Source organism: Coloeus monedula (genome assembly GCF_965178545.1).
Source record: "Coloeus monedula genome assembly, chromosome: 1".
Taxonomy (NCBI): Eukaryota; Metazoa; Chordata; class Aves; order Passeriformes; family Corvidae; genus Coloeus; species Coloeus monedula.
In genome coordinates, this window is record NC_138781.1 from 158,260,189 (window position 1) to 158,283,632 (window position 23,444).

The following is a 23,444-nucleotide window of genomic DNA, read 5'->3' on the forward strand; positions in this document are numbered from 1 at the left end:
GGTTTGGGTTGAAAGGGACTTGAAAGATCATCCAGTTCCAACTCCTGCATGGGCAGGGACACCTTCCACTAGACCAGGTTGTTCCAAACCACATCCAAGCCCTTGAACAATTCCAGGGATGGAGCAACAAATACTCCTGCAACCTGTGGTTCAACTCTTCTCATTTCAAAGCTTGGAATTAATCCATATTTGCTCGTGCGCAAACAGTGGGATGGTCACCGCAAGCTGATAAATGCTAAGCTGACCTTCCTAGACCATAAATCTACCATCACCAATGTTCTGGAGATTAATTCCAACCAGTATCCCCAGTTAGTCAGAACAGAGACCAGCAAGAGCTAAAAAAAGCCCAAAGAAAAGCAAAATATGAGCTGTCCAGCAGTGAAGTCACTGCCAATGCACAATGCACAATTCCATTTTCAGGACTGCACTAAAACACCAAAAGCTGCTGCCTGTAATACTCAAAGAGCTGTTGTTTTAGCTTTCCACTTGTGTCAGTGTCTGGTACCTTTTAAGATGACAGCTGATTTGTAACTTGCTCAACCTGATGCCTCCTGAGCAATGAAATGTGCCCCTGGGATATTCTTTTTTCCTCTTCCTCTCCGTCTCACATTTTACATCCCTCATACATTTCAACAAGTTCATAATAACCTTGCTTTGCCTCACTACTCTGATTGCTGCCATCCCCGGGTTATTTAGTGAGCGGAGGTGCTGCTGCAGAAAGGACAAACAGAGTAAGGAATTCAGCACTTTGCTGTGCCAATAAGAAAATTGTGTCTCTCTCTGCACATGGAGAAGAAACGGGGCTGGAAGTGGCACAGCAGTCAACCTTCGCTCTGCCTTCTGGATTGTGGGGACAAAGAAGCAGAAAATGACATCTTTCTCCTGAATTTTCAGAGAACATTGCAGTGTTCTGGCTGCAGAGAACATATCATGGAAATAACAGTGGTTTTTTATCTTTTACATTTTATTAGGCATGATGAGGGAGCCACTGTTTGAGAGCACCACCTAAAAACACATTTGGGCTGAAAAAACAGAGCTTTAAATTCCTTTATGTAGAAGGCATATGTTTGGAGGCACCAAAATTCTCCCATCATTTGGGAACCCCAGGTTTGTAGTCAAAATCCATCGGCTGAGTCTTGCAATATTCCCAGTGCACCTGGATTAGTGCATCTCATTATGGCAGTAAGTATCCAATAGATTTAACCTTTAAACATTTATGGAATCATGGAATGATTTGGGTTGGAAGGGACCTTCAAGATCATCTCATTCCAACCCTATGCCATGGGCAGGGACACTTTCCTAGACCAGGTTACTCCACTTGAATTTTTCACCAGCTGAGGCCACAGGTGTTGCAATGAAATACTGGAGAATTTCAGCAGTATGGAAGTTGATATTTTAACTTCTTAGAAAAATTTAAAGAGTTTTAGAAGCTGTTTTGGGATCAAATTCCTCTTAACACATTTTCAAAATCTGGAGACCTTCCAAAGGAATGAGGGCCTGTGGACATTTCATCAAGCGCTTGTGTGCTCCTTCCAACTCAGGATATTCTGTGACTCCATGTGGTAAATGCCGGACTGTAAAGTCTCATCCTCAACAAGTAAAATCCCTGTTAACTCAGAAGTTCACCAAAATAGAGAATTCAAAGTTAAAAATATTTCTCCAGCACCAGATGACTTTGTTCTCTGGAAAGTAGGGCTTGTCAAAGAAACCTGTTATCTCTTCAAGGAGATTTCATGTCTGAGTGATGAAGAAAGTCATGATGATAAAACCTACTTTGGTTCCGCTGGATTGTAACCAGGTGCCTTCAGGATTGAAGCTGCTGCCAAATAAAGGAACAAAAACACACATCCAACATCAATTAAAACCTGTCTCAGTCCAGCAAACTCTAATTTGAAAGGGGAGCAAAGGATTTGCTGTAAATTTTATCTTCACTGCAATCACTTCAAGAGAAGATTCTGAGCAAATATTGTTCAATATTTTTATCACAAGGAAAAATGGATTGAAAGAGAGTGGATTTAGATGGGATTTGGGGCAGAAATTCCTTACTCTGAGCATAGTGAGGCCCTGGCAAAAGTTTCCCACAGAAGCTGTGGCTGCCCTGTCCCTGGAAGTGTCCAAGACGAGGTTGGACAGAGCTTGGAGCACCCTGGGATAGCAAAAGGTGTCCCTGCCCATGGCAGAGGGTAGAGCTGGTAGTCTGTGAGGACTCTTCCAACCCAAACAACTCCATAATTCCATCATCCTGTATGAGCTTTAAGGTGCAAAATCACATCAGTTCATGAAATTGGATAAAGAGTAGATTTCTTGTGTGGTTTTTCAGCGTTTAACAGAATACCTGAGATATCAAGGAGAAAAAACATTATCATTTGGAATTGTGCAAGAGAAAGTTGCATGAATCAAAGAGTTGGAAATTTGATTTAGTTGAATTTAGCCTTGAAATAAGACAGTATTTCCAAAAAGTGGCAAAAATTATATTCACTGGGAGTTTAAAAGTGGAGGAAGCGGACTCAGAATTCCGTGGAATCTCTGAGACAGAAATAGGAGAGTTTGCTGAAAATCAGGATTTACCATTTGCTGGTTTTCTAAACGAAGAAAAAAAGCAAAAATCATCCATACTTCCATGAAACTGGAAGTTCCTAGATCCCAGAAGTTGCTCAGTAAATCTGACGCTCCTGCACACTTCATTACTAGCTGGCAATTAGCAAGTGCATTAAATGCTAGTTAATGAGAGTGCTAATTGCACTGAGCAGCTGCAGGTGGCTCCCAGCACTCCCAGTTCCAGGGCAGATCCTCCATCTCACTGCCCAAGGCTGGGAAATATCCATCTCCCCAAATCCCCAGCTCTGGAACAGCCCTATCAGAGCATCTGCTCCAGAGCTGGAGAGGGCACAACAGATAAAACACCCAGAGCTGGATAAATCCAGCAAAGCACCAACATAATGTGAGGAAAAGTGATCCTGGCTTTGAGAAACACAGCTCTGGAACTGACCAAAGATTGTGGAATCTCAATACTGGGCACTGGTGAGGCGCCTCCAGTCCTGGGGTCAGTTTTGGGGCCCTCATGACAAGAAGGACATTGAGGGGCTGGAGTGTGTCCAGGGTAGGGAACAGAGCTGGGAAGGGTCTGGAGCACCAGGAGCAGCTGAAGGAGCTGGGAGGGCTCAACCTGGAGAAAAGGAGGCTTGGGGGGACCTTCTTGCTCTCTATAATTCCCTGAAAAGAGGTTGTGGTGTGGTGAGGGTCAACCTCTTCTCCCAGGCAACAAGTGATGGGACAAGGAGAAATGGCCTCAAGTTGCACCGGGGGAGGCTCAGGTTTGACATTTGGAAAAATTTTTCCACTGAAAGAGTGACTAAACATTGGAGCAGGCTGCCCAGGGAAGGGGTGGGGTCACCAGCCCTGGAAGTGTTCAAAGACCAGGCCAATCTGGCACTTTGTGATGTGATTTAGTGGACATGGTGGAAATTCATCTGGAGGTTGGACTTGATGGTCTTGGTGGCTTTTTCCAAACTCAGTGATTCTGTGAACCTGAAGAAAATTTTTAATAAAATCTTTTATTTAAATGATTTGTCATTTTCATGTGTTTTTGTGGCAAAAGGATCATAATGGGAGCAGCCAGGTTGATTCTGGGAGGAGGGAAATAATAATTCCATGGGTACCTGTGGCAGAGGAGGCCCTGGTGTTCCTTTGAGAGGGGAATTCTGCCATGGAGTGGCTGGATTGCAAAACCAGTCAGACTTTCAGGGGTTTCCTTCCCAAAACTTTCACACCTGTGGCTTGCAGTGATGAAAGATCAGTGTTCATCCCAATCTTCCCTTTGTGACAAATTTCTGTCACTGTGGCAGCATTGGGAACCCAAAGTACAGATAAACCACTACAGCTTTTGATGTTAATTCCAACAGAACCTTCCAGCATTGAAAGTTCAGCATCATTATCAATACAAAACCCTTTGAGTGCAGCACTCCACCCCCAGCCCTGTGCTCCACACAATTCTACTTACTTTACTTTTATTTCATCTAATTACAAAGCATTACTCACGAGAATGACGGATTTTATTACTCACTATTATACAATTTCTGCATTCTCCAGTCCTAACAAAAAAGAAAGTACAGAAAAAGAAGTTATTTGAGGAAAAAAAAAAAAAAGGCCCCTCTTAATAACAAATAATTTTAAGAAAGAATTTTGATGCCAAGACACAACTTTTGCTGAATTTGCCAGTTTGGTTCAAACTCTTCCCGTGTTTGACATCTAATAAATGCCACATAAAGCAATTTTGTAGCGAGCTTCAAATTTGTCACTCTCGTGACTAATTCCTTTTAATTAGACTTAACAACATATAAGAAAAAAAATGTCATCATTTAAAGTGAAGTCAGTGATGTATTGATTGGATAAGGACTTAACAGCATAAGTAGTTTGTTAGAAAATTACTCAAGTGAGCATATTTTTAATTTCAGGCCATTTCTTTTCACTCTCCTGGGTCCCACTGCACCTAACAGCAAGATCCTTCCTGATTTTCCCTACATCCCACACTCACAGGTGCACAATGCTTTAGGGAATTCTGCCATAAACATGGTAATTTCAAGCATATGAATTTAAGTGATTAAATATTCTAATAAAATGAGGCATTTTGAAGACATCCTTATCCCAATTATTTTGACCACAGTTGATACATGGCTGTAACAGCAAAGGCAAAAACAATGGAAATTTATCCCCATGTCTGAGGAAAGAAAATGTGAGAAGGCAGATTGTTGACATCACCTTTCAGCCATACATCTGTGACATCACTCGGGATCGTCCTGTGCCACTACACAAAATCTGAAGAAGTTTCCAAGATCTTTTTTTGCTTGTGTAGAAGTGTCTGAAAAGCTCCACTTTGGGAGTTGAGATGAATCTTTGTGCAGCTCTCTCCAGTTCAGAATTCCACTCCTTTATGTGAGAGTTGCCTTCAGCATAAATGCATTGCCCGAAATGGTGTCATCTTAACCCAGATCTTTTCAAAGCACCACTGGAGTTTATTCCTTAGCATCATGATGGCCATGGAATATCTACAGTGATGGGGGATTGTTGTACTTTTATCCGTGTTTGCTTGAAATGGAATCTCCTCCTCTTGCTCTGCTTTTTGTACAGAATGAAATGAAATCTTACTGAATTGTCATTTAAGACAGCCTGAGGAAAACATCAGATCCTGAAAAATCTGTCCAGATTTAAGGCATCCTTCAACTCCTTCAGTGCACGGGTCCTTCCCAGAGGAAGAGCAGCCTTGAGGGATGGCTGTGGGATCTTTCAAGTAATTCCCAACATTTGTTTGCAAGCAGTTACTCCACCCTGAGCAGTTTGGATCTCAGAGAACTCTTTGGGAAGAGGAGCAGGAAATTAAATGAGGTTGGGAATTCACTCTTAGATTTCTCCTTTCTTTATTCCAAAAGTGCTGCAAAGCAATTAATTAAGTCCTACTCGTTAGTCCTATGCTAATGAACATCACTGTTAACATCTGAGTGGTCTCCTGAATTACTTAGGAAAGCACTGCTCTTACCCTTGTGTCCATTGCCAAGGGTTGATTTATAGTAATTAAATAGTTGATTTATAGTAATTAAATAGTTGATTGATAGAAAGAAATAGTTGATTTACAGTAATTTGTGAAGAATCCAGGAGAGCATGGATAGACCTGGGATCTGCGTTGGGACAGAAGTTTGAGACTGGAGTTCCTTTTGGCTTGAAACCTGGAATTTCTCAGCAGCAATTCCACAACGTGACAGCTCAATGCAAGAATAATGAGGAATTATTAAACCTGTAGGACTCACTGTGGAACAAATATCAGGAAAGTTTAGGAATACCAGGAATACCACGACCACCGAAGCAGATGGATGTGCTGAGTACCAGTTCCTGACCAGAGGAAGGAAGACCAGCTAACTTTAGCTGATATCTGCTTGTGTTTTCCTCTGTTTTTCAGGAGCTGAGGGGAAGTATTATTAAGTCTGTAAGATTTTCCAGTGTCAATCACCCATTTTATTCCACCCAGTCCATTCCTTTTTTCCTTTTGTTTTGTCCTTGGCAGTATCCTATAGAAACTCTGGGTAAGGATGATGTAGCAAGATAAAAACATTGACTGTTTGTTTAGGCTTTGGAATCATCCTAGGGATTTATGTGTTTAATTCTGAATTAACTTGTTTCCATTTTTTCCCCTTGTCTAATAAATCCATGGGACAAAATCTGACTGTGACACTCAGGATTTTTAAAAGACTTCAGTGCCTTCTGCAGAAACTCCTTTGGAGCAATTTTGGCAGAGAATTGCCAATGTATTTTGGGTCTCCCATGCAGGCTTCTCTAACAGGAATGTTGTACAAGATTAGGTGAATTGGTTAATCCATAAAGCTGACCAGATGGGTTTCTTGTCATTCCACACAGGATTTCTGGTAATAATTACCATGCTCACGGTTCTTCCACTGATTAAAAAAAAAAATTAAAAAAGCAAAACACAAGAAACCCAAACTTGTTGGTTTATTTCTAGCTTGAATTGGAGCGTTAACTCATCTTGCCTCTTAAAAAGCAGAGTTTTACTCATGTGGTCCAGTAAATAGAAAATATTCCAAAGCAAGTAGGGAGGTTGGCCCCAAGTCAAGTCCTGCTCAGGCCCAGTGCCAGCAGACCACTTCAACTCATTAGAGTTGTAAAAATGTGTCTGATCAATGGATTGGGATTGTACAGTGAACCCTGAATTAATACATATTGGTTCTGACTACACAAACTTCTTCCAGCAAGAAATTGAGTTTGGCTGGTTTAAAGCTCAAGCTGCTGTCTGAGACACTGGACAAATCTTTTTCACATTAATCCATCCTTTTCTCTTACTTCTCTTTGCTTCCCAAGGATATGAACACTGATTAGATCTGGGAGTTTCTTGCACTGTGGAACACAAAGGTGATGGCTCTGCTGATGATGTTTCCAAGAGGCCTTGCTTGCACGTATTAATATGCACAAAAAGTCTGCATATTAATGCACATTTTGAGTTGCAAAACTTACCTCTGGATTCTTTAAAAATGACTGATTTGGCTGGGTTTTATCCCTGCACAGTTCCCATGCCCAGGCAGTATCAGGTAACAGACTTTAGTCTGTCAGACAAAGGATGGTGAAAGTGTGTTCTGAAGACATCCTAGAGCCAGCACAAGTGAAGGGTGTAGCGCTCTCCTGAGGTAAAAAATCCTCTGAATTTAGGTCCTAACAGCCAATAAGTCTTCTTTTAACTTCTACACAACAACTCAATCCCTCAGTACAGAACAATTTCCAGGAATAATCTTATACTCAACCTCTAAAACCCCAGGAAAAACACAATGGGTCCCAATCCTCAGCAACAGGTCTCGGTCCCTCCTCTGTTCCCTCCCAGTGCACTTTTATGAATCAATCCACTCCTGGGAATGCTCAAATGTGAACAGAAGCACCATGGGAAGGGTAGGGAGAGGTTGTTTCTTAGCAAGAATGTCTACATAACCATCTGAGAGTTCCCTCTCCTGGAGGATCCATGTGAGGCAAGTGTCCTTTGATGAACTCCAGGAGGATTTAAAGCTGATTGTAAACACATCAGGGATGAGAGAAAGTGAGGCGAGCCAGAGAAAGGAAAATATCATCCTCTAAAGCAGCTGGAATTTATGATGAGGGGTGAGAATACACCATCAGCAAGGAGACTCTGTCCCCAGAGTGGCCTGTTACAGATCTCTTTGGAGACTCTGGCATTAAATTCATCCTATATCTCAACCTCCTCTTTTTCCTCAGAGGAAAACAGCTGAGAGACACCCAACACCATCAAGTGATGATTCTTATTATCAACATCCCATATCGGTTTCAAGTAGCAGCAAAGAAAGTTTCCCTGAACGTCAATTTACAACTCACCTGTTCTGGCAGTAAAACCAAACCTTGGCAAAAACCTCCTCAGGAATTGATGAATTTATTGCATTCAGCCATTCACATCCTCTTTTTCTCTGTGGCGACTTGAACCAGATTTCTGATCTGAAGTTTAAAGGACTGGAAATAGTTCCTAAATAATGAACTACCTCATAAAAACAGCATTTTGCTGAAGCCCAGTGGTCAGAGCATGAATATGCAGGTCTAGTGGGTGGATCTGCTCATGGTGGGGGTGTTGGAATTAGATCATCTTTAAGGTCCCTTTCAACCAAGCCTTTCCATTATTCTATGATCTGTATTCCTTCTAATTAATCTCTTCCTCCTTATTTCCATAAAATCACAGAATGGTTTGAGCTGGATGGCACTTTAAAGCTCATCTTGTTCCACCCCCTTGCCATGGGCAGGGACACCTTGCACTGGATGAGGTTGTTCCAAACCCCATCAAGCCTGGCCTGGAACATTTCCAGGGATGGGGCAGCCACAGCTTCTCTGGGCAACCTGTGCCAGAGCCTCACCACCTTCACAGTAAAGAATTCCTGCCTAATATCCAATCTAGCCCTGCCCTCTGTCAGTTTGAGCCCATTCCCCCTTGTTCTGTCACTCCAGGCCTTTGCCAAACATTTCTCTCCTTGTTTCTTGCAGGCTGCCTTCAGGCACTGGAAGGCCACAATTTGGTCACCTCAAAACCTTTTCTTCTTTCAGGCTGAACAATCCCAGCTCTCTCAGCCTTTCCTCATGGCAGAGCTGCTCCATCCCTCTGATCATCCTGGTGGACTCGTCTGGACTCGCTGCAGCAGCTCCATGTCCTTCCTGTGCTGGGGACCCTTCCTCGTTGCCCTTTTCAGCATGCCCTGAAGGTCAGGGGATTGTGTGAAATGTTCCCACACACCCACAAAGAAGGGTTGATACAGAGAGGTGTCAGGTGAATTCTCCTCACTGAAGCCTCCTGAGAGTTCAGACTCATTCCCAAGTTATTGCTGAATTCCAAGGACAAAAGCCAAGAGGAATTAAGACGCAATGTCTGTGTATAAGTGGAGGTTTGGATTACTTTAATGTGTTTACATTAAATTCACACAATTCACACCTTTACTTTAGGATGAGGAGAAAAGAGGGATTTTCTTCGTCACCAGTTCAAGTTCAGCTGCATCCTGAACCAGGTCCCACTTGCTGAGCTGATGAGGCCCGATATTAAAGCCAGCTCAGATAATTTTCTACCACACATCCTTATCCTGAGGATAATGTGACAAAACCTTCCTGAGGACATCAGCTCCTTTTACAAACAGAGAACAATCTCAGCTCCTGGAGAACAGGCTCAAGGTTTTTCACTCATTTGGTTTTTAGTAGAAGGTTTTTTGTTGTTGTTCTGTTACTGTGGGCAACCAGCTGCCTCCCAGGGTGCTCCCAGGAAAAATGCCATGACAGGAACTTTCATTTCAGCAGTAAACAACTGTTCTGAGGTGTTCTGAAGATGCCTGGCAAAGCTCTGGCACTGGACTGGGATGAAGAAAAACAGCACTGAAGGGAAAAAACCTTCCAGCAATGGCAGCCTTGTGAAAGGATCCCTCTGCCTGCAGATTTCCATGGATCACATCAGGTTGGGTGTTAACGTCAGTGATAAGGCAACAAATGCACAAATCCTTTTGAAAGCAAATAAGTTTTACTTAAAATGCTGGGCTGGGATTGTTATGGACTGAATATTTCCTGAGTGGACAGTGAAATTCCCCATCCAGAATTAATTCCCCATTTATTCCCTGCTCCCTTCTTATGCTGGTGTTGGAGTGAAAGCTTCTCTGGACCCAGGCCCAGAGGGAAGCCAAAGCACAGGGGTTGAATTAAAACCTTTGGACAAGCTGAGATACATGAAGCCACACCAAAGTGAAACAGAAACACAGATTTTTAACTTTTAGTAGAAATATATGCTAAGTGCTTTAAACATTGAAAAGCTGCAGCAGAGACCTTAAACACAGTTCTTACTGCAGCAGTGTTACCTTTTCACAGAATTCTTTACTTTAGACAGAATATAGATAGAGCTGTACTGCTCACGTTTTTTAGATAGAGTGTTCACATAAACAATAAGAGCTGATAGAAACTGTACACACAAATCTGTGTAATACCTATGCAACACTTGTGTAAGGCTTACGACTGTTAGAATTAGACCAGGATAGGTTAAGAAAAGAAAAACTAGAATCGTGTGTTAATCTTATTGGTCAATTAACAAATATAATCCACACTTCTGTAAGAAAGAATGAGAAACTAGAATTAGAAGAAGAATCTGTTTTCTACTTGCTCTTTGCCTGCTGCTGCTGTTGCTGCTTGGCCTTATCATGTAACCCCTTTGAACTCTGCCTTCAAGAAAGCTGTGAGACTGTGAAATAAAGAACTCAGCAGGACAGCAGCCTCCTCTGCTCTTACACCCTCCTCTGAAAAGGAAGGGTATCCCATCAAAAGCTCAACATGCTGGTTCATTCATTCCCCAGTGGAAGACCACAATGAGACTTTGATGGCCCATTGATGCTCTGATTTGTGTGAGGCACGAGGGAAAGACAAGGTTGTAAATAGTAATAGTGGTGATTTGTTCCCCTAAACTCACAGACCTGTGGCCACTCCACAGTAAAAGTGGGATTTTGTCCACAACTGAGAAATCTCCTTATCTAAAATCTCCTCTTTACACTCTCTTGCAATGGGATTTTTCACACTTGTAAGATTTATTTAATAAAATCCCAGAATGGTTTGGGTTGGAAGGGATGTTAAAGATCATCGAGTTCCACCCCCTGCTATGGGCAGGGACACCTTCCACTAGGCCAGGTTGCTCCAGACTCTGTCCAGCCTGGCCTTGAACACTTCCAGGGATGGAGCAGCCACAGCTTCTCTGGGAATTCCATTCCAGGGCCTCCCCACCCTCCCAGGGAAGAATTTCTTCCCAATATCCAATATAAATGTTCAAATTGTCTGGACATCCAAGGGTTTCCTTAGTCACAGGGTGATATTTCTACTTTCTCCCAACTGAGGCTGCAGTTGTACTTGAATTTCTTTTTCTCAGCTGTAGCTGTGGAGTTATGTTTATTCATGTAAAATTCTGATTTTTTATGTATTTTCCTGCATTCTATCCCCCAGTCCTTGGTTTCCTAAGCAATATAACTGGAAAATATCTCATGAGAGGGTGAGTTTATTGATGGCAGACACTGAATCCACGTGAGAAGGAAATGCCAGAGCCTGAATAACAGCCAAAAAAAAAAAAGAACCAGACACAGAATCACATCCAAAACCCTGGAAAACAACTATTTAAAAGGATCTATCCAACAAAATCTTCAAACAAACAACCCATACCATCCAACAAACAAGACCAATTAGCCAAACCGCAATTCATTAGCAGAGAGAGGAGAAAATACTCAGAACTTTCATTCCTGGCACAGGGCAGCTGGGCAGGATGCAACCCCAGCCAAGAGAAATATGAGTTTCTATGTGGAAAAAGACAGCAGGAGATGAGGAAGCAGCTTCTCTGATGGATTTCCTGATTGCTCTGGGCCCCTCAGAATGTAAAGATTGGGTATTTTTATTGTTTTAATGGATCTCATTTACAGAGCTGATGAGATATTTCACATCCAGCACAGGTTTCTTTGGATTAATTCTTTCTTTCTTTTAACTTTACCTTATCTCTAATCCCCACCATCAATACCAATATATACAAGACCTCTTTCTACAACCTGGTCAACAACAAAAAAATCCCCAATAATGAACTTTAGGCAGCATTTAGGAATCTCAGTGATTCTCCAGTTAAACTCCTGTCTCCTTAAATCTCAAGGTCAGTGACTGAAGGCTAAATGAAACTTCCAGAGATGCTCTTCCAACCTGATTTCCTCAGGAAATGGACTTGGGCAAGTTTTTTGCACGTGTGAGCAAAGATATGAATTTCCGTTTGCTCAGTTGTCACCTGCATCTGTCGAGGAGGCAAAATTTCCACGTTATATTGATTTCTTCCACTGTAAAAGTTGTTTCTGAGTGTTCACCACCCTTATTAGAGATCAGGGATCATCACAATCCTTTGTGTTGATTCAAAACTGAACTGGAAATCGCTGCAGTGCTGATAATTGACCAAAACAAAATTAAAAACCAGCTGGAACACTGCAAGGGAAATTAAAAATTATGAACACTGCTCATTTATTTATATATATTTAATCAAAGACTTCCAGCATGTCCAAGCATTTACAAATGAGGAAAAGAATTGAGATAAAACATATGAGATAAAGAAGGTTTTTATCCCTATTTTAGTAATAGGCAGCAAAGATGCAGAACTATTTTGTGATTTTTTCCAAGGTTATGCCCTGACAATCAATAAAGAACACAGCAACTCTCCTGAAATTTCCTAACAACCAGGATAAAGTGGAGAAATTTTTGTCACTTACGGATCTTATTTTCCATTGCAAACAGATTTCTCTGAATGCATTACAGCTCCAGCCAACGTTCCCATAAAACACCAAAATGTGGTTCGATGTTTTGAAGAAACAGGTACCATTAGCAGCTTCTGAAACATGAGAGAGAAGGAAAAAGAAAACCTTTTCCCTTCCCTTTGTTTCTATTTCTGTGGAGGTCTGAGCTGAAGACTCCAGGAACTTAATGCCAAGAAGAAATCAAAGCACAGAGAGCAGCAGAATTCCATTTTTGTGTTCCAAAGGTACTGGAATTGAGCATTTTCTGCCCTCAGGGTTTGTAGGGAAAGGATGTCCCAAACAGCTTCCAGGGACACCAGCTCAAGCCCAGGTCTGCTAGCAATGCTTGGATTTGAATGGTTTGGGATTGAGCCCAGGGAAAAGGTTGAATCATCATCCTGGATGTGTTTACAGCAGTGTCGACGTGACACCTGGGGACATGGATTAGTGGTGGAGCTGGCGGGGCTGGGGAATGGTTGGGCTTGATGATCTTGGAGGCCTTTCCCAACCTAAACAACTCCATGATTCTGTGATTCTCTACCCCAGCAAATCCCTTGGCTCAGATCCCCAGTTTATCCCTGTTTATCCCTGTTTATCCCAATTTATCCCTGTGGAGCTACAGTTGATAATTTACATCATGGGCAGTCCATGTCTCTAATAAATATTCCACCCAAAAGGCTCTGTCAGATAAGGTCTTATCAATTAAAAATGCCAAATATGTTTTTTTCAGCATTAACATTACAGTGGCAATCTGGAGCAGGTCTGGAAGATGGAGTTTTCCCAGAGAGGAAGAAAGAAAATTCGAAATTATGCTGCTTTTCAGCCTTTAGAACTGGAGCAGAGAACTGAAGGAGGAGACCTCAAGAATCAGGAGGGGAAAGGCAGCACCTCTGGACTGTGTTTGTGACCACCCACAAACTTTTGTGAGGGATTCCTTGTGTGTCAGGGGACTCAAACCAGCTTTAGCACTCGGGAGATGTACAATCCTAAAATGTTTGGAAGAAACCTTAAAGATCATCCAGTTCCAACCCCTAACAGGAGCAGGGACACTTTCCACTACCCCAGGTTGCTCCAAGCCCTGTCCAGCCTGGCCTGGAACACTGCCAGGGATGGGGCAGCCACAGCTTCTCTGGGCAATTCCATTCCAGGGCCTCCCTACCCTCACAGGGAAGAATTTCTTCCCAATATCCAATCTAAACCTACTGTCAGTGGGAAGCTATTCCCCCTTTTCCCATCACTCCAGGCCCTTGGAGAGTGATTTCAAAGTCTCACAGTTGTTTCTCAGGGACTCAATGGTTCGCATCATGGGGATGTGTTACAAAAAATGTAGAACACAAAACTAAATTATTAATGATGCATTTAATGCTAAACTGCCTCCTCAGCTGAATTAACCTCCTTGCTAAATGCCTCTTTCTTCGGATAATGTGGAAATGCACAGAATTAGGAATCATTTAGGTTGGGAAATGCCTCCAAGACCATCAAGTCCAACCTGTGCCCGATGCCCACCTTGTCACCAACCCAGAGCACTGAGTGCCATGTCCAGTGGTTCCTTGGAAACCTCCAGGGATGGGGACTCCACCACCTCCCTAGGCAGCCCCTTCCAATGCTTGATAACCCTTTCCACAGAGAAATTCCTCCTCATGAAGAAATTCCTCCTGATTTCCAGTAGCTGAAATCCTTTCAGTTACTGTCAGATGGAGCTTGGGTGTGTAACACGAATGTTATTTCTCTCTTCACTCCATCTTCATTTCTATCTCAGCAACAAAATGAAAAGAACAAATAATTTAAAAATATTAAAAAAAAAAATGTTTAGACTCTTCTTTACTTTGGCCTCTTTGAGAACTTTAGACTAAATCCAGGTTCAGGTATTTGGTATCACACAACTTCGAGGTGACATAACCCTGCTGACAGACTTGTTTTTCCTCAACATCTTCTGAGTGAAATAACTATTTTTTGTCTAACACATGTCTGGTTTTGGCTGCGTTTCTCCCTTCCAATTTCCCGTAGGACAAAAAAAAAATAAAAAAGGTAATTTTTTTATATACCATTTTATCTTCTTCCAGATTTATAACAAGTCTTATTTTGTCAGCAAAGTATGAGAAGCAACCACATTCTACAGATGGTGTAAATTGAGGAATGCCTCATAATTCCCCCTTCAAAGTGTAAAATCTTCTCCAGAGCAGACTGTCCCACTCCCACTCCTGGATTTCAGGAGAGTTTAGTCTTTATTATTACACTTGCTAATGGAGAACCACAGAATGATTTTTTTCACTGTAAAAAAAAGCAAATTCCACTAAAATGTAAACATTCAGACAAATCACACCCGTTTCAGTGACATTTTCGATATTGTTATGAAAAACATTCCAACCAGCAATTTAATGAAGAGTTTTGCAGCTTGTTTTGACTTTTTAAAAAGATGAACATTTTCACTTCTCTTTGAGAGGTTGAATTTCTCACATTTTAACTTCACACTTCCCATCTTTTTACTGTGGAAACACAAGAGAAAAGAAGTGGAATGGAAGTGATTTTCATGACGCTTCACCAATGCTACTCCTTTCGGTTCCATTCATTTTTCAAAGGAAAGGACAAGGGCTAATTTAAAAATTAAGACAACATTAATGGCCTAACTTTGAATTAAATCCCTCTGAAAAAGCAGAATTATCAGGCACTTCAAAGAAAACCTTTCTCTGTTTGCTTTTTCTTTATGAAATCCAAACAAAACTAAACTTAAACTATTCATTATCACCTGACGTGGTTTTACTGCCTCGTATTCCATTCGTTCTTTCTTCCTTTTCCTGTGTTCTTCCTTAATTAATTATACAGCCAGCAGATGATTTCAATATAATTTCTCAGGAGGAAGATTTATTCAAATACTCCTAATTTCAGTGAAACCTGTGGCTTGAAAGGAGGATAGAAAGAGGTGTGAGATGGTGAGAGATTCCTTCACAACCCTGATTTGATGTCAGATGATCCACACTGATCCTGAGGTCCAGGTAGATTTTCCCAGGAAACCAACAGTGGGTTTGTCTGGTGCTGCTCACAAAAAGGAATGGGAATTTGATGATCCTTGTGGGTCCCTCCCAGCTCAGGATATTCCATAATTCTGTGATTCTGTGTTTCTATGATTGTCTGATTTAGGGTGGGTGTTTCTGACTAACATGATTCCAGCTGGGAAAAACCACTGGAGGCTCCTTGCTTCACCTCTGGAGAGCAAGGCAATGGGATTGTTGGAGTTTGGGACGTAATCTCCACTCTACACCTGCACAAGGTGAGACAAACAATGTCCTACATTCACATGAGGCTCTCTGGAGGTTTTTCGTTGGGCAAGGACACCTTCCACTATTCCAGGTTGCTCCAAGCGCCATCCAACCTGACCTTGGACACTTCCAGGGACGGGGCAGCCACAGCTTTTCTGGGAAACCTGTGCCAGTGTCCAGTTCCTGTCACAGAGAAGGATTTATCCTTCATATCTCCTCTAACCCTGCCCTCTGGCAGTGGGAAACCATTCCCTGTGTCCTGGCACTCCAGATCTTTGTCCAAAGTCCCTCTCCAGCTCTCTTGGAGCCCCTTTAGACACTGGAGGGGGCTCTAAGTTCTTCCTGGAGCCTTTTCTTCTCCAGGCTGAACAAACCAGCTCTCTTTAATTATTAAAATAAAGGAGATCAGTGTAGCGAGCTGAGATCTGAAATCAGGCGACAGAAACCCAGCCCTGGGCTCGTTTGCCTGCCTTTCTAACTGCTTTGTTGCTTCCCTTTTGAAGGCATCACAGGAAGTTTATTCTATCAGGGATTACCAGAGGTTTGTTCTTCCAAAGCCTGTGCTTTCCAGCAAAACATCCAAACAAAACCACCTCTCCCTGCCGAACACATTCCTGTAATTACATCTTTCAGCAATTCCTTTACTGTTTCATCCCTTCACTGAAGGCAAAGAGAAGCAAATCAGCCCTTTCTTCTCCCAGCCCTTCTTGTTCTCTGACTCACCACCATGGAGAAGGCTTGGAATCAGGATCCATCCCCTCGGAAATGGAGGTGGAGCAGATGGAGGATGCCTTTGGAAGTGAGGTGGGAGTGAAAGGCATGTGATTGTTAAAATACAATTAGAGAGACGCTGCCAATTAGCAGGTGCCCCACTCTGCCAGGAGCTGACGGCAGCAGAGGAGCAGGAAACGGTTTTGACGGATGATGTAACAGGAGCTGTTGTTGCTACCTGTGCACCTCAACAGGTAATTAACCTGGTTATTAACAATCATCAGATGAATGATTCAGAAAGAGGAAACTGAGAGGGTCATCCAGCTTCACAATGGGAACTGCTTCAGCTCCAGCAGTTCCTCTGCACTGACAGAGGACCAGAAATGGGTGTAGGTGAGGAGGGAAGATTCTGGCAGCTCCTCCAGCCCTGCTAATTGTTGTATAAAGCCTGGAGCCATAATGAGCCACTAATTAGGCTTTTGGGTATAATTGTCCTCTTGGAGAGGAGCAAGAGTTACATTAAGCAGAATTAGGTCACCTCTGGCCCAGGCTGTCCAGAGAAGCTGTGCCTGCCCCATCCCTGAAAGTGTCCAAGGCCAGGTTGGACAGGGCTTGGAGTAACCTGGGGTAGTGGAAGGTGTCCCTGCCCATGGCAAGGGGGTGGAACTGGATGGTTTTTAAGTCTCTTCCAGCACAAACTATTCTGGGATTCTGTGATTATTACATTACATGAGTTTTCCAGAGGGATTTCTCTCAAACTCTGATACCTGGATGTTGCAGATAGAACAGATGCAGCTGACAACAGAAGCAAAAATCAGTGTGGAAAAAAAAATCCCCCATCTGCTCCCTCCCAAGGGGGAAAAAAATGGTAAAACAGCACCTGAGATTGAGCTAAACTCTTTCTTTTGATGCAGAAGTGACTTCTTCAAGTTAGTCCACCTATAAAAATATCAACCATTTATTTTATACTGAAGTCAGTTTTTCAAAATTAAAAACTGCTATTTTGAAATTAAGGGTGAAAACGTTTAACTCAGAAGAATGTCAAAACAAAGAGATTTGGCATTTCCAAAGTGAAACTTTTCATTTAGAAAATTTAAAGGGGAAATACCCTGACATTTAAAACACATTCCCACATTAATGGTTTGCAATTTGGGGTAGAAACACCAGCTAAATTCAGCCTAATTCTGTAAAGATTTTCATGCCTGTAAGAATTTATTTTTATTTGGAAGAGCTGGGTGCTGAAATGAAAAATAGAAATACCCATGTGAGCTCTAAATGAATTTATAATTAGCTTTATGATTTTCTACCAAAGGTTTAATGCACTGATACTCAGTTTAAGAACAGAGGGCCCTGCTGCATTCGAGCTGGCTGAGCAGCCAGAAAATATTAAAAAAACGTGGAATCATGGAATATTGAAAAATCATGGAAAAATGGAATATCCTGAGTTGGAAGGGACTCACAGAGTCCAACTCCTGGCCCTGTACAGGACATCCCAACTATCCCACCCTGTGCCTGAGAGCAGTGTCCAAATTCTCCTGGAGCTCTGGTGTGGTGCTGTGACCATTCCCTGGGATCCTGTTCCAGTGCCCAGCCACCCTCTGGCTGAAAAACCTTTTCCTAATATCCAACCTAAACCTCCCCTTAAATAACTTCGTGCCTTCACACCAAAAATATCTGTATCAATCCCACTTTCTCCTCTATAATTGCCTGTTAATTCCTGATACACCCAAATTAAACAAATCACTTCAATGCCAAAGTATCTCCTGGACTGGAATCTTAAAGGAACTCACACATAAAATTTTGGCCAAGATATAAAGCCTCACATTACAAATGGCCACAGTTGCCAGAGGTTGAAACAACTGATCTAATTCCCGTCTAAAAAAGATGGGATAATAAAGATAACACTCTTTATGTCTTGGAAATACCACGTGGCTCCCTGGAAAATCAGTATTCTATAGGAAAGAATGAGTTTATGGCAAATACGGATTGTCGGTAAAGAGCCAACGTGGCTCTCTAAAGGCAGATGAGCAGCAGTTCAGGAAGTGCAAGACTGCTGGAAATCCAGTGGAAAAGTATGTCTGGACTTTCAAAAAGCCAAAATCCCTTCAAAAATTCCTTCAAAAAAGAACATTTAAAAATATAACATGCTACAGGATTGGAGAAGAGATTCCAGTCCTTCTCCAGAGAGTTTAAAAGGGAAACTAGGACTGAATGGTCACTTGTCAGGTACAGAAGAAAGGGATGAAATTCCAACTGGAGCTCCAGAGGAACCTCACAAGGATTTGAATTAAGTGAACAGGAAAGTGTCTGCTTGAGCCCAGATTGGATGGATCCCTAAATAATTTGGTCTAGATGAGGAAAAATAAATTTATTTGTCTATGGAAATGCAATCTAAACCACACCTGCACTCTGCTGTGCTCCAAAGCAAAAATTCAGGAAAGACATCCTGGTCTTGCCACTGGGAGTACCCTGAAATCCCTGGCTTTGTGTGCCCTTACAGCCAAAAATGCTGGCAAAAAGCTGGGAATCACCATGGATGTTTTTGGACACCAAACAGAGGGAGGGATTTTGTTGTTACACAGAATTTTGATGCCCTCTCATATTGAGTTGTTTGTGCAGTTTTTTTCTCTCTCAAAACAGACCCAGTTGAGACAAGAGAAATTCCAGATAAAGTAAAATAATCGGGAATATGGAGCATCTGCCTTTACAGGAGAGACTGAAGAGGCTGCAGAGACTCTTCAGTGTGGAGAGAAGAAATCTGGGGAAGTGGAGGCTGAGGATTACAGAATCATTAAGAGGGTGGGATAACCAAATGGGGACTTGTTTTCAACAAGATTAAGAGCAGAAAAAAAGACCAAATTACTTCTTAATCCAAGAGATAGAACATGGGAATCACTGCTGTCCATGGCACTGGAGTCTGACAACAAAATTTAAGAACAAAAGTTACTCAAAATAGACACGAAGTGGAACTGGCAGAACTGTTCCCTCTACCTCCTCTCATACAACAGCTGTAGGTGCATGGGAATAAACTGCAGAGAGGGGATGATATTTTTTTCCCCCCTAATTCCAGATTTCCATGCTGGACAGGGAATCTTGTACTGAAAGAACAGAATTCTGACCCCAAAATTAATTTCTTACACCCTTATCCAAGTACTGAGTAACAGCATGACACGTAGGCTGTTTATTGAATTTTTAACAAGCACTTTCTGCTGAGGTTTGATGTCACGATTTCCCTTTTACCCATTTGAATACAGCTTATTTTAAAACCTGATTTCATCTGAGCACTGGAGTGACCCAATTACAACAATGGGGGGGGTTGCGAACACATGAGTAACAAGGGTATTCAATTATTCTCTGTGGTTATAAGAAGTTGATTTAATTCAGGAACCACTGGTGAAATATGTATTAAACAATCTATTAATCATTATTACTTCTAGGTAAAATTTGAATAAGCACCCAGAATAAATGACCCAGATTTCAGTCTCTCTGCATGGATTTTGTATTTTGGGTGCTTAAATGTGGAAAACTATGGATATATTAACTGGAGTCCAGACCTTGGGAATACCTTCCATAGGCTGCACAGTCTGTCTTTCAATTAGAACCCAGCTCAGATCTTAGGTCTGGACCTATGACAATTTTTATTGTTTTTGTGACTACCAACTCATGTTCACAAGTTTAGTGAGTTCAACTCAAGCCTGATTAATTCAATCTGAAAGAGAATTAAAATAAATCAGGTCAGAATTCCATCCAAATAAGGATATCTCCATTTGCTTGTTTGATATGTTTATAAACTTCCAAGTCACAATTCCATGTGAGTTCAGTTTCTGATGATGCCTCCTAAACAAGTTCTTGCACAGAATTATATCTGAAACCCATAAAGCACTGAAAAAGAATTAAAACACAGTGATTGAGTAGAGCAGAACATTCATGCTTTGGTTTTATTGTGCCTGGGGAGTGTGTGGAATCTGGGTGTGGGTTTGGATGGAGGACAATCAATTGTGCAGCCTCCTAACACTGCAAACCTTGCACAGCCCAGATGGGGCCACACATCCTGAAGCAGCTTTTCCAAGGCTATAAATTGGCATAATTGAGGTCACTTCTTCACTCCCACCAGGAATTTAGCCTCCCATTGCTGGCCTGCACTCAATGCTCCCTGAAGAGATAGAAAACGTGATCCTGGTGAAATTCATCTTCCCCAGAAATCCTAGGGACCAGCAAAGCCAGCACTTGCTTGGACAAGTGAGGATTGAAAACAAAGGACTAAAAGTAAATGTCAAACTAAAATCCACAGGAAAACCGGTGGCAATTCCTCAAGGAAGGGATTTTGTTGTTCATCGCCTCCTGCAAGAGCAACACTCAGAGTTTGGAGTCCAGATCCTGGCTCTCCACCAAGATTTCTTCCCAAAGTATTTTGCTGTTCTCACATTAAAAGCATTTCCAGGGGTTCTGTTTCAACATCAGCAGCATCAGATTATTCCACAGGGTAGCCCAGCCTCACTTGCAGTTGTCCACACCGGGACTTCCAGGGTGTATATCCGTATTTCCCTGCCTAAGCAAAGCAGGGCATGGGATATTAGGGAGGGGGTGCATTCCCATTGGGTTTTTTCGGAAACGATGTCAGGATGTGGTCAAAATGCCCAGTCTGGCTGGGCAGTAGAAACTTAGGAAACTGCAGTAGAAACTTAGAACAAAAAGTCCTCAGGTTAAAAAAAAGGCACATCCTCCCCACTGAAGGATTCCTGTTATTAGCTGTGCTCTGTGAATTATTCAGCACAAGAGAATTTAAAGGACTGGAGCTCTTCTCTGGCCCAAACTCTAACTGGGATGACACAGTCGGGCTCCGTGATCCCATAAAGCAGAGTGGATTAATCCTAACCCTTCCCCATAAAGCAGAGTGGATTAATCCCAACCATCTTTCACAAAAGGTTTACAACTGGTTTTAACGCCCAAGCTACACCTGGTTTTGTTGGTTTGGCTTTTTTATCCCATTCCATGGTCCTGTTTACTTGGCTGTGTCAATACAGACATTTAATCCAGTTACATCCCATTTATCCACTGTTCAGGGGATTTTACTAAGCCTGGATTTTGCTCTGCCCTGCAATTAACACCAGCCAAGGTGACACCCATCAATCCCTGCATCCCACAGCACGGTCCTGACAGAGCCGTTTGGAAACATCCCATTTCTCCCTCTTAAAACAGGACCAGTCCAACCCTTTGGATGGAGGGTGTCTGTAAAGACATCAATATTTCTATTTTAAAGAAATACATTTATAATAAATTTATAGAAATTTGGTTTAAAACAGGATGCTCAGGATGGACGTAATTGAGTAATTAAGCCTTCTTGGATCAATGGTTTCCTCCACAAAGCAATGTAAGAAAACACAGATGGGTGAGTGCTGGAGCAATGAATAAAGTGTTTCAGTTTCAATGTATTCAATTTCAATATATTGCAGATGAAAACTTCAGGTTCAGAAATGCTGAAAAATTTCACTTGGATCCTTTCAATGTGTTTGAACTTTCAGTGCATTTTGATTTCTGATTATACTGGTCCTTCAAATGTTACTGTGAAGAAAAAGGTGGGGAGGTTAAAGAGAGGGGATAAAAAGCCCTAATTAAAGCACAGCATTAATTTGGGGATGAAATAAAGTCCTTTAGACTGACACCAACCTTTTTTTCCCCCTCATTTGGTCAAGGTTGCTCTGCTTGGTTTTGGTTTGCTTTCACCTGTACCCATTGGTCTCCACTTTTCTCACACCTCCACTCAAACCTTTTCTTTCCTTTGATCTGTTCCATTTTGCTCTGCAAATCCTTTTGATCCTCCGGTGTTTTCTTTCTTTCACTGCTATTTGTCATTTTTTTCCATTTCCCTATTTTGTCACTGCTAATCCTTCTTCTTCTTCTTCTCCTTCTTCTTCTTTGCCTACTTCTTCTCTTCCTTCTTCTTCTCTTTCTCCTCCTTTTCCTCCTCTTTCTTACTCGTACATCCCACCCACTTCATTTTCTCTCCAGCCCTTTCCAAAGTCCATTTCCAAACTGATCCTGATCATGTTGAGGCAGTCAGATCTCCTTTTCAACCTGGGGTGAACGAGGTGTGCAAATTTCAGACCCCTTGTGCTGTGATTCCAATCCATTGGCTCAGGTAGAGACACCTGAGGACTGAGCACTGGATAACCCAGACATGGAGACATCCAAAACACCAATGACATCCTGGCCTGTGACAGAAGAAGTGTGGCCAGCAGGACCAGGGCAGGGATTGTCCCTCTGTACTTGACACTGGTGAGGCTGCACCTCAAATCCTGGGATCAGTTCTGTGTTCCTTATGAAAAGAAAGACATTGAGGGGCTGGAGCACGTCCTGGGAAGGAAACAGAGCTGGGGAGGGGTTTGGAGCATCAGGAGAGGATGAGGGAGCTGGGAGGTCTCAGCCTGGAGAAAAGGAGTCTCGGGGGGAACCTTCTGGCTCTCCACAATTCCCTGACAGGAGGGTGCAGCCGGGTGGGGTCAGGCTCTTTTCCCAAGTAACAAGCATTTGGACAAGAGAAAATGGCCTCAAGTTGCACCAGGGGAAGTTTAAGTCAAATATTAGGAAAAATTTCTTGACCTCAAATGGTTTTTAAGCCCTGACACAGACTCCCCAGGGGCGTGGTGGAGTCACAACCTTTGGAGGTGTCAAAAACTTGGCACTTAGGGACATGGTTTAGTGCTGGACTCAGTAATGCAGGGCTAACAGCAGGACTTAATGATCCTAAAGGCCTTTTCCAACATAAATAATTCCATGATTCTAAGAGTTGTGAATAGCTTTATCCCTGGGACTTTCCCATACAGGTGGCAGATCTGTAAACTCCCCTGTTCAGTGCAGCCTGATGGAAATCAGTTCCTGATTGATTTCCTGGCTCAGGCACTGGGATAAAAGCTTTCAGCCTGTTTTATGCAAATGAGCCTGGTGCTGTTATTTTTCCAAGCAGTTATTCCAGCAGGGAGGATCCCAGTGCCAGGCTGCCTGGCAGCAGTTTTTTGAAGGCCTTATTAAAATCAGGGTTGTTGCCCCCAGTTAATGGCTGGGCAAACTGAGGGGAAGTGCAGGGTATCTCCAACAAGTTTAGGAATAAAATCCAGATCTCCTGAATCTGTGTCTGTTGTAGCAGTCATTAAAAAAC